A 14,799-nucleotide genomic window follows, 5' to 3' on the forward strand; every position below is an offset into this window, starting at 1 on the left:
CAGTGTCATTTTCCCAATCTCTGCAGTCTTACCCCTCACACTGCCCCCTCTCAGGGTGGGGATGCTCAGTAACATTTTATTGGAGAAACAGCCATAGCAGGGAATTAGGGGATGGCCTCATTCACAGGTGTTAGTGGCTGAGTCACTGGGATGTCATTCAGGCATGAGGACAGACTGTGAAGGCCTTCAGATCACATGCGTGCATGACATTTAGCAGAGGTGGGTGACCTCCCAGGAGATTATCTAGAGACCTAAACTGGCCATAGAAAGTGGCCTTGGAGGCCTTCACTGACCCTGGACAACCTTCAGCAACAAAAACAGAGGATGAGCCCATGGGTGAGCATGCAGGGAGTGTGGAGCAGTGCTGAGCACTGTGAAGGGCAGAGGGCTGGTGGAGCACAGCCCAGCTCCAGTGACGTGTCTGCCATGGAGAGAGGGGGGGGACACTGTGTGCTCCACAGGGCGAGGACTTCACTTGTTCCATTTGATTTTGTGTGTGTTTGCTATCCCTCTGTGCCATAAGACATTTAAAATGTGTGCTTTTTACCTAGTTTCTGTAGGAAAACACAAATCTGGATGTTCTCCTGACCTGTATAATTCTAGGTCACCAGGCCAGGGACAGATTTGTCAGCAACAGTGAAAGCAACCAGCAACACAGAGAAGTAGATCCCTATTTGTTCAAACCCTGCTTTTCTTCCATTGCTCCCCAGCATCTCCAAAGCAGCACCCCAGCACACACAAGGACTGTTGGGGGAAGCAAGGACAAACATGGTTTTCCTAAGTTCAGTAACAATAGCAATCCAAAGGGCCTTACAATTTTTCCTCAGGTCTTTGGCCTCCTCTAAGCATTTCTCTCTCATGGTTCAGTCCAGCACAAATCTTCCACCAACCTGCTGGACCTGCCCAGGTGAACCTGCTGAGCTATCTGTTTGAAATTTGGGAAGTGGTATGGCAGCAGGGATTTTAGTATCACAGATTCTAGATTCTAAACTGTTGTTTAGTTTGGAAAAGACAGGATGACCAAGTCCAGCCTTTAACCCAGCCCTGCTATGCCCACCACTAAACAGTGCCCAGTGCCCTTCTCTGGGCTTGCTCCAGCCCCTCAATGTCTGTCTGGTAGTGACAGGGGACAATCCTGCCCTGGTCCTGCTGCCACTCTATTGCTGACACAGGCCAGGTGCCTTTGGCTTCTTGGCCACCTGGGTGAATGCTGGCTCATTTCCAGCTGCCCAACACCCCCAGACTGACCCTTTTACATGCATGGCTTTCCATCCTTTTCCCCAAGTTGCCTTGGCTTGTGACCCAGGTGAAAGAAGTGGCAACTCCCATTACTGAGCCTCATAAAACTGGCCTTGGCCCATCAATCCAACCTGCCCACATCCCTCTGCAGAGCCCTTCTCCCCTCCAGCAGATCAACACTCCACCTAGCTTGGTGTCACCTGTAAAATGACTGATAAAGATATTAAACAGGCCCAAAACTGAGCCCTTGGTTACCACTAGTGACCAGATTCCTCTGGAAGGTCAAGGTGACAGTTCTGCTGGTCCTTCTCCAAGAATCAAAAACGTTTATTGTTTGAGGCTGGCTTTGCCTGAGACACCCTCCAACCATCACATCACCCACGAGTTCTCTCTCCCAGATCCATCAGGGCACCTCCCCTGGGTATCTCACTCACAGCTGTGTCAGCTCATCTTCTGCATATTTCAGGAGCCTCCTGGGCTCTTTCCTCTCTGCTGTGGTGCATTTCCAGCAGACAGCTGGAAAGCTGAAACCCCCATGAGATAAAGGTTCAGATATTTGTGAGATTGTGAAATTTCTCCCCAATGCTTATAAGAATATTTCATCTGCTTTATGGGAGACCTGAAATCACTCTTGTCCCCAACCTGTTTCTCAAAGCAGAAACCTACACCTAGGCTGTCTTCTGCCTCTCAGCCCCACCTTCCACATCTCATTTCCTATGAGTTCATCCCACTGGCACCATTCTCCTGCACATGATGAGTTATTTACTCTATTGGGTTGGCATCGCCTGGCTTTTGGTAGCAGGGGGGACACAGATGGCTCCTCTGAGAAGCTGCTGAAAGCTTCCACCATGTCCAGCAGAGCCAGTCCCTGGAGGCTCCAAAGATGAATGGGTCAATGGTCAAGGCTGGACAAATTAGAGACTATTGGTAACACCTCTGTGATAGCACATTTAGGAAGAAATCAAAACAAAAACGGTGGCACAGTTGTAATTTTTGGCCAGAGAAGAGTGGAGTGAGAGGGACAACTCTGCAGATTACAAGGTCAGTGCAGAAGGAGGGGCAGGAGATGCTCCAAGTGCTGGAGCTGAGAGTCTCTCACAGCCCCTGGTACAGCCCATGGTGAGGCAGCTGTGCCCCTGCAGCCATGGACATCCATGGGGATGTAGAAATCCACCTGCACCCATGGACATCCACGGGGATGTAGAAATCCACCTGCACCCATGGGCATCCAGAGGGATCTAAAAATCCACCTGCAGCCATGGACATCCACAGGTGGGGGAAGGTGTTTTTAAGGATTTCCTTTACTTCTCATTATCACACTGTGATTTTGCTAGCAATAAATTCTCTTCATATCTCTAAGTTGAACCTGTTTTGCCCTTGATGGTATTTGATGAGTGATCTCTCCCAGTCCTTACCTCAACTCATAAACCCTCCATTATATTTTCTCTCCTCTGTCCAGCTGCAGAGGAGAGTGAGTGAGCAGCTTTGGTGGGTGCCTGGCAGCTGGCCAGTGACATCTACTCATCCAGCCCATGACATCTACTCATATGGATCCTCCTCATGCCCAAAAAAAAAGTGTGAATCCTGTCCTTGGGTCCAAACCTGCCTCACATGGTCAAGAGCTGTGTGCTAAGGACAGGAGATATGCACTGCATCATTCCATTGTTCAGCTCAGCTGCAGGCTGACTTCTGCACTCTGCTCATGCCAGAGCCTGCATTGTCAGTCTCCTGTTGGAAGGGGGATGTGTTATGGGCCACTGAACCCTGCAATTGCTCAGCTAGGAAAGTATTAGATGGAAATGAAGAATCACTGTATCAGATGAAGATTACTCTCAACAAACTATTGCAGTACCTGTAAAAACATTCACTATGGATGCAGCATCATAAGAAAGACAAATTTAATCCCACTTTAGTTTCACTAAATATACAGAAAAGGATTAAATCACTCTTCACAGAATGGCATGCAGACAGAATCTAATTTAATTAGTTACCAGACAAGATTTAGCTTCCACCAGTGCTTAAGAAATCCATGGCAGAGCACTCTCACTTCACTTGCACTTGCAGTCAGTCTTCTGGATGCCTTTGAAAGCACCCACCTCATAGATTACTGCAAAGTAATGCAATGGGAAGTAAATATAATGTATGGATAGGTGTGCTTATTTTATAAATGGCTTTAAACTTCTTTGGAAGACACGGGAAAACTGGATTTTACCAGGTTTGACTGATCTTATGACCAACCCTCAGTTATTTTGTCTCTACAGAATATTTTATCTTGGGGCTGCAGTATTTTTTGAGGACTAAAAAACTGGCTTTAGGGGAAGTTTTCTTTGTATTTATTCATGCACCAATAATACTAGGCAGCTCATATACCAAAATTAGGATCTTTCTTCCAAACACATTATTTAATCTGCAAAAGCTCATTCAAATTAAATATGCACACATTAGAGAAACTGGGACTTAGTCACAAGTGCAAAAGAAAATTGTTTCAATATTTTTCCCCTAAAGCTAAAGAAAAGATACAACTATTTTCCTTGGATCATCTCCTGTGATTCTCTTCTCTCAACATCAATTTTTTATTACAAAAAAATGGCCAAAGTTCCAGATTTTTTAATGTCTTCTCATAAATAATTTACAGACTGCATAAAACAAGAGATAAATAAAAGGACCTTCTTTATCACCCTTGTGAGTACACTAAGCATGGTCCTGCTGAGATGCCATTGAACTCAGTGAACTGTGCCTCCAGCCTTGATTTGGGGATTTGGGCCACTCACATCCATAAACACAATTGCATGTAACTGCAGATGTTTTACTGATACAGTTTGTAAAGCAGTACAGTGGGGCCTTGCTTTTACTGCTTTTTTTTAGCTACTTGCTTTTACTAAGAGCTTACACCATCACAGAAAAGACAAAACCACCAGGTTAGTTCTGTAATTCAAATTAATGCATAAATCCAAGCCTGCAGAGTTTTAAGACAAATAACACTATTTGCCTCAGAAATGCAGAAGCCATATGATCTTTTAACTGGAAGTGATTAAACCAAAGTAACCAATGGGGATACATACAAACTCCCCAAAATTTTTAGGTAACAGTATTTATTCTTATTTTACCTCTATCTTTATCTTTACCTCTAAGCTAAATGTGTTTGGATTTTTCTGTGCAGATAATCAGAAAAATCTTAGAGTGTAATTTTGTTCACTGGCCAGTGATTAAAACTCTTTTCCCAAATGTGTTGGGGTCTTGCTGTCTCATTAGACTAAACCTTTTTCTGTGGGCACTGCATGATACTTATTTCTGGTTTTATCTAACAGAACATGTTGTCACAACATTGCTGAGCAGTTTCTCTTAGATTAAAAAAATCTCTTTCTGGCATTAGGACAAAAAACCAAAACCTTACAGAGCAGAGCAGGTAGGGAGTTAACAAGGGAAGGTGTCCCCACCTTCCATGCCCAGTGCTTGGTGGCACAGGGGCAGCGCTGTCCCTTGGATTTACTCTCACCCAGCACTGTGCAGGGAGCAGGGCACAGGGCTCACTCTAAAATCCACTGAAATCCAGCTGTTTGCTTTGGTGCTGCTTCCTCTGGCTCCTCTCTAGGGTGGTCACTGGGGAGGTGCTGATACACATCTGTCAGTGACTTTGGCTCATACACACAAAGACTCCCTTGTGACCACAGGAAATGATTTTAGCATGATCTGTTATTATGTATGTCTGTGCTCATTCTTTGTAAGACCTCAGCCTTCCCCTACATCTAACATCTGGGGGATAGAATTTCCCATACCAGACTGAGAGTTGCTTGGGGCATCTTTCACTGGCCTGTGTGTGCCCTACAGTCAGATCCTTTCATATGGCTTAGATGAAAAACAACCTCACTAGCACAAGGTGGTTCAGACCAGCTGTAAACTGTTTGCTAGCTGAGACACACAGTCTTCACAGCCTCTTTTTTTCCTAGTACTTGGTTGCTAATTTCATGTTTTATTAGGGATTTCTTGTACTCCTAAGACTCAATTCAGAGTTCTCACTGATCCCCACTCCCCATTAGCTGCCAGTCTCAAGGAAGTGAAAGAATTTTCATTTAAAATAAAAACAAAGCTCTGAAAAGGTATTCTTTTCCTCTGACTGGTTCCTCTCCACTCTGAAAATGTTTCAGTGGCCCCTGGTGGTACCTACCCCTCCATCTGGAAGCAGGAATTCGAAATCTGGCAAAAGAACCTTATTTTTCTGTCAGGGATGGGATTTTTTTCTTTCACCCACACATTCAGGTGTGAAGACTGGGATGTGGCCCCAGCTCTCTCCATCCCCTGGAATTTCCACTGTGAAGTTTCCTAACTATAAAAGGAGGGGGAAATGAGGCTTTGCCTTTCCCCAGTTCTCTGGAATTAGTACTGTTTAGTGAGTAAAGAAAGCAAAAGCCAAGGCCCTGATTCATCTCACCTTCAGCATGCTTTTGGATCTAGGCATTATGTGTTTTCTCTTTTTATCATTTCCAGACTGGTAGGAACAATGCAATCCAATATCAGTGTCTGATAATGCACTGTTGGGGAAAATTGTTCATTTTCAATTGAACAGACATGTTAACCTCATTGGGGGTAAATGAAAGGTGCTCCTGATTCATTCCATCTCTTGACATTTCCATTTCAACCTGTCCTTCAGGGATGTTCAGCTCCAAGAAATGCATTAAGGGAAATCAGAGCATATAAGGATGAAGCAGGATAGTAAGCAATGTTGATATTGCATATTCAAAGTAAAAAATGCAAGAATGTCATTTTAATTGAGCTGCAGAGAATACAGCTCCTTTCTAATTTCCTGTACATAGTAATGCAAATATATGGAAACTTAAAATTAAAAAATAATTTCAGTTTGCTCTTGTATTATGTGATGGAGCAAACAAGAATTAAATGGATGTCATTGTAAGTAATATTCAACTTGAAATCTGTTTTCTAACCAGAATAATTATCTTTATTTTATTTGAATAAACAAGAGTCAGGCAGAGAGTTTTAGAGTATGTAGAATAGTTTCAATCAGCATTAGAAGAATATTATTAAAAACAGCTCCTCATATCCCTTTACAGTAAGTAACATAAAAGAGACCAAGGAGACACAATGTATTAAATTTCTCTAACAAGATCTCATTTCCAAAAATAGGAATGCATCAAACAGCCTTCTGTTATGTACAGTCCATATAACAAGCCCCAAGCTCTAATCCCTCCATGTGAGAGGTGCTGTGATCATACATTATTTTAGCCCAGCATCCCATCCCAGTGTTCCCTTTTGATTTGCACTTTTGAAGATAATGATCCTTCCAGCTGTATTCATGAACATGTTCCATCAAGGCTGGATGACTGTTCATTGGAATAAAGGTTGCAGGTTTTCTGCCTGCAACCTCCCATCTTGTATATTCATTGTATAAAGGTGATGCATAAATATCAACAGAAGTGCAATTTAGATTCTGGAGGAAAACAAACACTTTGTCTCTACAACAAAAGAATAATTTAGCTCAACTCACCAGAAAGACCATTGCTTTTATTATTTTCATGTCCTTTATTACACATTATACATAATTCCTCTTCTATAGCTAGGAACTCACAACAGGACATAAGATGTTATATTCCTAATTTATTCTGCATTTTGTGAAGCCATTTAAAAACTCTCTTGTACACATTGACATTTTTCAAAAATAAACAAACTAAATTAATTGAAAATAATGATGTATTTTTAAAGGTTTTTTTTTACTTTGCTCAAACTTCAAATTACAGTATTCCCCATTCTCAGGTCAAAATCATTCCTGTACATCCAGATATTCATTGCTAGTTGTTTTTTCCTGTTTTATTTCAGCACTACTTCCCTATGTTAAACAAAATGGGCAAGAAGAAAGCATTGATATAAATGTACAAAGAAGATACTTCCTATGGGGTATTGAAGAGTTGGAAAGTTCATAGTCTTCATACAAATATATAAAATATCTGAAATTTTCTCCATTCTTTGGAATCCGTTCAGTTTCACTTGTCAGACCTGTGCAACAAACACAAGACCAGCAGTTAATCATTACCAGTGCACTCATGGGTATTTTCAGACCATGCAGAAAAGCTGTGAGAGGGAGGAACTCCCCACACCTGCAATTTTTCCTTCATTAAATGCACTTGTTTACAGCCAGGTTCAGGGAATGCAAATCTTTGTGATCCACCAGCTTTTCCCACCTAGTCTCCAGATCTCTGTCTGATGAAAATTCATTATTCTGTCAAGACTTGAGGTCTTCAAAGCCTTGAGTTCTGCCCCTGGTGCAGGGCAAAGCCTGGCCCAGCCCATGCCCCTCTCATCCCCAGCAGGGGGGAGCTGGGCAGGTCCAGCCCCTGCAGCCCCAGGAAAGCCCAGCCCTGCTCCAGCAGCCACAGGAGGCTGATCCTGCTGTGCCTCAGCACTGTGGCCAGGCTGCAGCCTGGAGGGATGCAATTCATAAAAAACAGAATGGTATTTAATTTTACCATTGAATACTACTTGCTGATAAATACACACGTCTGTGCATTTTAATTTTTTTAAACTGCTTTGGGTATCCTCTTCTCTTGCCTTTTCTATCCTGCCCATTAGAGTCTTCACTGGTGAGACTCCACCCAAACTGAATAGTCTGGGGAGTTTTCAGCCTCACTTCTTTTGGTAGTGTATATATTCCTGTAACTGCTTTTGTCACAGCTCCACTCCTCCCCTATTTCTGCTTTAATTCTCATGACTGACCAGCACTGAGGACAGTATTCTAGACAGAGTAGAAAAGTATTTTCTGTGTTCTTTTCATAAATCCCTCTGATTTATTTATCTAAAGCAAGGTGGGAGGGGGCACTTAGTCTCTGTCTGGGGCGTGATGAGCAATTTCCTTTGACTTGTCTACAGTGACTCTTTCCTGCACAGTCACAGCTAATTTGAAGCCCAGCATAGGGCCTATTTCTGTTCTCTTTGAAGTTAAGAAATACCATGGCTGCTATTGATATCAGTGGTTCCAGAAAGCTCAATATTGAAAACCTGAATTAACTTTGCAACTAACTTTCAGAAGGTCAAGACACTAACTTTCTCAGCATATATTTTTAATCAGCTAAGATATAAGTATTTGAGGTGGAGGAATGTGTTTACTTTTATTAAATTTAATTGAACTCATGAACCTTGAACTTAAATGCTAGAACACAGAGAAAAAGTCACAGGACAGAAAAAAAAATGACAACCTGCTATATCTCAAGATGTGTTACATGAAGGAGTTTATGCTCCTGAGCACATGCAGGCTGTGCATATTTGAGCAGACAGTGGAGGGAGATTCAGAAGACTGTGACTGCTCAGCTTCCAGAAGAATCCTGCATGGCTTACACTGACTGCTTGAAAGTGGGGGCAACCTTTAAATGAAGAAGTCAAATGTAAATTAACTTGTCTTGAAAGAAAGTGAGAGGGTGTCACTGCCCACAGTGAAGTGGCCACAGCACTTCATGTAGTGCTACCAACACTCTGGCCAGTAGCATCAAGTGATGCAGCCATCTCAGCTGCCTTACCAAGGCAGTGCCCTGTTCTGTTCCAGCTGAAATTTCCTTCCAGCCAGGTAATTTTAGGTATTTATCTTCTGATCTCAAAAACAAAATCCAGCTTTAGGACTTATTTGATGGCTCCCTGGGATACACACACACACATGTAATCCTGTCCCCTATAATTTCCTCCTGCCTACACACGCTCTCCATGTGCTTCAGCACTCAGGATTATTCTCCTCTCTCTTTCAAAATCTACTGTGCCTGTTCCTGAGTATCACAGGGTGGCTGTTTTCAATTGCTGTGTGAATAACATTGCTGGCTATAATTGAACACGAGGCCTCGAGCCTGGGGTCAGGACAAAGAGTGTGCAGGGCACAGCAGACAAATCTGAGCACAGTGTGGTCCTCAGCATCACCAGGGTTTTCTGATCCTCCTGCTGAAAGAGGCCAGTTCTGCCTCCAAACACACCCTGAGCAGATTGTGGCATGATGGACAGATGTAATTTAACATTCTGGCTTTTAGGATTGCATTATATCTTTTGCACCTTTCTAGCAGATTCAGCATCTTAGATTTAAGGCTGGAGGAGACATCTGCCTAGCATGGGAGCTCCATGCTTATCTTCTTTAATTAGCTCAGCCTTTCCTTACTTCCTGACAGCCATCCTGTGCTGGGCACATCAGGCCCCCAAGAATTGTGATAAAGCCAAGAAGATGGGTACAAAGCCCTTGGGTACAAAAAGGGTGGAGACACTTTCCTCATTGTGCTGAGTGACAGGAAAGGAGACGACAACAGGCACAAATTGAAATACAGAGAATTTCATCCACATAGGAAAGAAAACTTGTTTTACCATCAGGGTGTTCAAACACTAGCCAGGCTGCCCAGGAAGGTTGTGGAGATTCCATTCCTGGAGATATTCAAACCCTGACTGGACATGGCCCTGAGCAATGACCTGAGCAGGGCACTGGACTGGATGTTTTCCTGAGGTGTCTGTAAATCTGGCAGAGGCTTTGCTGGTCCCAGGGGAAGCTGTTCTCTACTCATGAGGCCCAAGGTGGATTCATGGCCATGTGCAAGGTCTCTCTTGCCTGGCTGTGGAGCCATCAGTGAGTTTATAAACCAAATCAGCAAGGTGTTATAAACTATATTACTGTGCTGCTAATAAGACAAGTAAACTGGCTGATGGGATTACTTTTGGTCATATGCTCCATTTTTTCAAATACTTCTTTGTCCTTTCTTTGTTTCTCACAGTTCCCATACCTTTGACCTTCAGCTCCCACTGGAATCACTATTAATATCCCTTAATATCCCAGGGCTGAAAGGTCCAAACTGGCATTGTATCCCATCCAGCCATTCTCCCCTCCTTCCCTGACACAGGTCTCTCACCAGGCAGTGGACCCACCCAAAGACCTGCTGTGTCCAGTTCTTGCAGTCTCAGCTGGGACCCAGCAGCTCTAACCAAAGGAGACCCAGCCTTCTAGGGGACCATGTGCCTACAAGAGCAGCTAGTTAGCAGGAGGAGCAGTAAAAACCCCAGAAGCCCTGCCACTTGCCATCCAAAAGAAGCAAAAGTCAAATTGCCATGATGATAAATCTTTCCTTAGGGCTCAGGTGCTGAGGAGAATCAAGCTTACTTTTCTCAAATTTTGTCTAAAGCATGCTGCTTGCAAGTAGTGCTATTTTAACACCTGGTAACTGTATTATCTTTCTTTCAGGTACACTCTCTGCTCTCTGGTTGTTTATAATTACTACCTAAGCTGCCTCTGCAGTCAGTGGACCCTCCATTATCTCCCTGTGATGCTCTAATCCACTCAGACCTCCCACTGGCCAGCTCCAATTCTCCCTGTCCCAGCTCCCAAAGGCACACTATTTATAGAGCACAAACTCCTCCAGAGATCAATGGGAGCCTGTAAACTCAAAAACAGGTTGCCTGTGGTACATTAATATTCCTCTCAGTTATGTTCTCTGGTGATTCTTTCTGCTGCTGCAGGTTATCACCAGACTCCCTTGCTGCTCCAATCAACCTTGCACTGAGCAACCCTCAGCCATTAAAAAAAAAGAATATTCGTGAGAGCAAATGCTTAAATGCTGTTCTGATTAAGGGTGGACATAAGCACATGCTTAGGAACACTTTGAATCATGGAATTAGAGGGTTTTTCAGCCCTCAAGACCTTCTCCATTCCCTGAGATCTGCAAGGCTATGATTGCAGTCGGTTGGATGCCAGAGTCAGCTTCTGGAACAAAAAAGACTGGATCCTTGAGGTTTCTGACCACAGATAAAAGCAGTAGCTATTTTTATATAAGAAATTACTTATTGTATGTAACTGAATGTAAATTAAGATGTAACTCCAAAAATAAATGCAAATAAAGAAATTAATTTCAAAATCTCACTAATTTTTTTTCCTTTTTCAAAATCACAATTTTTAATGCTGCATCTCCCTTTTATTCTCTGAAAACACCCAACTAGTTAACAGCAAGCAGACAAAATATTTATTCTTAAAAAAACACTGGTAATTCTAGCTGTCAGTGTTTTCTGTTCTTAGAGAGCATGGTAGCTGAAAGAAGAAACATGAAATCCATCCAGATTTTGGCTGTATCTCCATATGTGTAATAAAATGGCCACATTCCATGCTAATATATAATTAAAGAATGAATCACCTGGGCACTAAATTCTTTGTTTCAATAGTTTCCAGCCCTATATACTTAACCCCAAATTTCTGTTAAGTCATCCCCTTTTATAAGAAACAATTTAACACAGGAGAAAACAGACATTAGCACTTCAAAGAAGATCAGTGATTACAGCAAGTGCACCAAGGCTCAGTAAATGCCTCCCACTCAACAAGCTTCCAGAGTGAAGGGCCACATGATGTTTACTCCTCACCAGAGCCCATTTATAGATCTCTTACTCACCACTGTCTCAGCCATAAATGCAACCCTCAAAGAGGCAGCAAGGAGAGCTCTATTTGGGAGCAGAGAGCTCTCAGTGGGAGAACTGGCCCTTGTCTTCACAGTGCTGTTCAGCCAGGCTGTGGATCATGATTTAAGCCATCCACACTCTAAAGGTTCCAAACTACTGAAAATGTTCATTACACACCTTGTGAATGGCACACGGACAACAGGTGTGGCTGCTGGAAGAAAATTCTGCACCATTCAGAAAAAATGGATTACAAGGGTAAAGAAATGCCCCTTCAAAAGTGCAAGTGGGAAATGAAGGTAATGACTTCTCATGGAATTAGGAGACCCAGGAAGGAGTTTTGTTCCCATTATGTCATTTGAAAGCCATCTGGCCATTCCCAGCAAACAGCACACTGGGAATGAAAAGGGTATCGATTACAGTAAGGTAAGAAGGGGACAGAGGTCATGAATGTCTGTTAGTCTGGAGCAGAATTAGCCTAGAATTACAAACACACTGCTCCACAGAAGGAAAACCTGGGCAAAAGGTAAATCCAGGGACATGTCTCCTTTCATTGCCCTAGTGAATTGTCAAGGGGAAATAAAGCCAGACTATCTCCTTAGACTCTCTAATTCTCCTACACATCTGGTAAAAGCTTTGACCTTTTGGAGGCAGTGACCTGGAGTGCCAGTGGATCTGCTTTAATTCCTCTCCCTCACTTCCCTCTGACGGGCAGCACCTGCTACAATCAGCTTCTCCCACTTTAATATTTATATCATATTGAGATCACTGTCCACACAGGTGCCAGAGGAAGCAGCAGGAAGTCAAATGTTCTCCAGGTTAACATATTAAGACTGTCATGGGATGCCAGAGAGATGTTTTCAGTTGCAAAGGAGAGAGAGTTCATCCCTTGACTCCTTTCCAACAATATCTGCTTGACTAAATGAAAGATCCTTCTTTAAATTAAGTTGTGCTTTCCTGCATGGTTTTTACAAATTATTTCAACACATTTGTTATATTTCTGTCAGAATAATGACAGCAACTCTCATATAGCTGACCATATATCATATGTCTTTTAAATTATGTCATCTCTCATTTCTATTTTCTGGGCATTGTCCCTGTCAAATACTAGAAAGATAAACATTTATGCCTTTTTTTTTAATTACTTTTTAACTCCTTTTTTTTTGCCCTTTACCTACAGTCAATAAAAATATGTGAGAAAGCAGCTGAAATAGAAATGCACATACACACACATGCAGAGTTTCAAAACAAAAAGAGAAATGTCAGAATTTTTATTCTTTCAATTTATCTGACAAAGAATGCTAGGCAAAAAATACTTCCCACCAAAATGCAAAAAGAATCTTTTTAATAACAAACTTTGCTATCTTCACTATGCAGAAATTATGGGAAGCCATATGCTCCTTTTGACATACATATGTTCTTTGTCTAATTTACATCTCAGTTCAGGGTGTGACATGGGGAGGGAGGGACAGTTCTGACCCTTTCACTGTTTGCAGTGCACACAGAGGAGCTCAGACAAGTGCAGTGCAACAGCAGGTCTGGTCAGACACAACAAACTCTTTTATTTCAGACAGCAAAAGTCAGGTGGAAACATTCCTTGAGTTATGCTGTTATCAAAATTTCTTGTTACCTGCACTGACACAAAGCTTTGACACCAAAGGAACTTGCAAAAGAGACACAACTTCACTCAGTGGTTCTGAAATGGCAGCTGACAAATAGAAGTCTTTCAGTTCAACATGAATTCTAAATGTTTGTTCTCTGAAAGACCTAAGGTCCATAGAGACATGATACTCGTCATTTGTTATATTGCCTTCTATTTTTTAAGTGGAATTCATGTCCAAGGTGCAGTTTCAAAAGTAAAAAAAAAAAACCCTCAGATGTCAGCATTTCCAGTAAAAAATAAACAAATATCCCTACCTCTTGACTAGCATTACTTCAAGAGTTTTGGCATTTGTAGTGTGTTACAAACACTAAAACTCTAGAGCATGGAAATGTGTTCTGAACTCCTACATCTCTTTAGCCTTACCAGGTATAATTCTACTTTTGTTTGGGCATTTCTTGGCTGAGATCAGAAAGCTGCCTAAAACATTATGCCAGTTCTCATTTACATGAAGTAGAACCTTAATGAGCATGGGATGTTTTAGCTAATGGATTCACAACAAATGCTGATATAAATACATTGCCTAAAAGGATAAAAACAACAGTTTCTTAAAGCTGGCAAAGCATATCTTGAAGTTTATCATATCTGAGTAGCTCATAAGGAGACTGAATTTTAAATGACTGATTATGCAGAGCATTTTAAAATGTTATTACAAAGAAAATCCTATATAAATTCTGGTTTACTCTCTGTTATTGGTATTGTTACTCCTTCTGCAATGACTTTCTCTGGAGCTATCCTTTACATTTTCTCTCCATACTGTACAGGTTTTAAAGCACAGTGGCTGTAACAGATGCTTACCTCAAATTAAATTCAAGTTTTCATTTCAATTTTCTGCTTTTCATTAACATTTTCACTACAAATTCTCATAACTTAAAGTTTCACCCCTATAAAAAGATTTTGCATACCCATCTTCAGCTGCTTTGGGACTGTATGAGGTCATTTGTGATTCATAATGGCTAGAAAAATTAAGCAGCATGTACCTATGCTGTGATTAAAGCTGTTGATAAGGAGCTGCAGTGGCTTTTTTTTACCTTTGTTAATAAGAACTATGCTGCAGCACTTTCTCCCTTTTAAATTAGTGTCTTCTGAAGGAAAAAAAAAAAAATTGCTTTTCCTTTCTAGCACTTTGGTAAGTTCTGCCAAGTCCATGCAGGTGTGTGCCTATAATTATTATTCTTTGCAATTATATATCAATATAGGGAAAATTGTTCTCTGAGGTTATTTAAGTGGTTCTCATCCACCTATACAATCTCTGCATTAAAAAGCAATTGATTTCCAGTGTAGGCATCACTCAAGAGCTTGGCCACTGTTGTCAGGTATCATCCTGACCATATTAGCAAGTACACCCAAACAGGCTGTTAATGGAGCCAAATGACTAAAAGAGCTTAAGTAGCAAAATGTTTATGATGGTGAGATTAGAGAGGGATTTCCTGGACAGTTTAGTTGTATTTCATCTTCATTCCCCATAACAGCAGACAGTGAAACTTCAGTAATTA

The 14,799-nt window shown here is 41.8% G+C and overlaps 1 protein-coding gene across 1 annotated transcript in view; it reads right to left on the reverse strand.

Moving 5' to 3' along the window:
- Window positions 1-6,735: 6,735 nt before the first annotated feature.
- Window positions 6,736-14,799, reverse strand: part of SMPX (small muscle protein X-linked) — a 38,462-nt gene continuing 30,398 nt past the window's right edge. The window contains exon 5 of the mRNA XM_056488275.1: window positions 6,736-7,245. The gene's annotated coding sequence lies outside the window, so the exon portion shown is untranslated. The remainder of the gene's footprint in view (window positions 7,246-14,799) is intronic.

The sequence above is a fragment of the Oenanthe melanoleuca genome, chromosome 1 (genome assembly GCF_029582105.1).
Source record: "Oenanthe melanoleuca isolate GR-GAL-2019-014 chromosome 1, OMel1.0, whole genome shotgun sequence".
Classification (NCBI taxonomy): Eukaryota; Metazoa; Chordata; class Aves; order Passeriformes; family Muscicapidae; genus Oenanthe; species Oenanthe melanoleuca.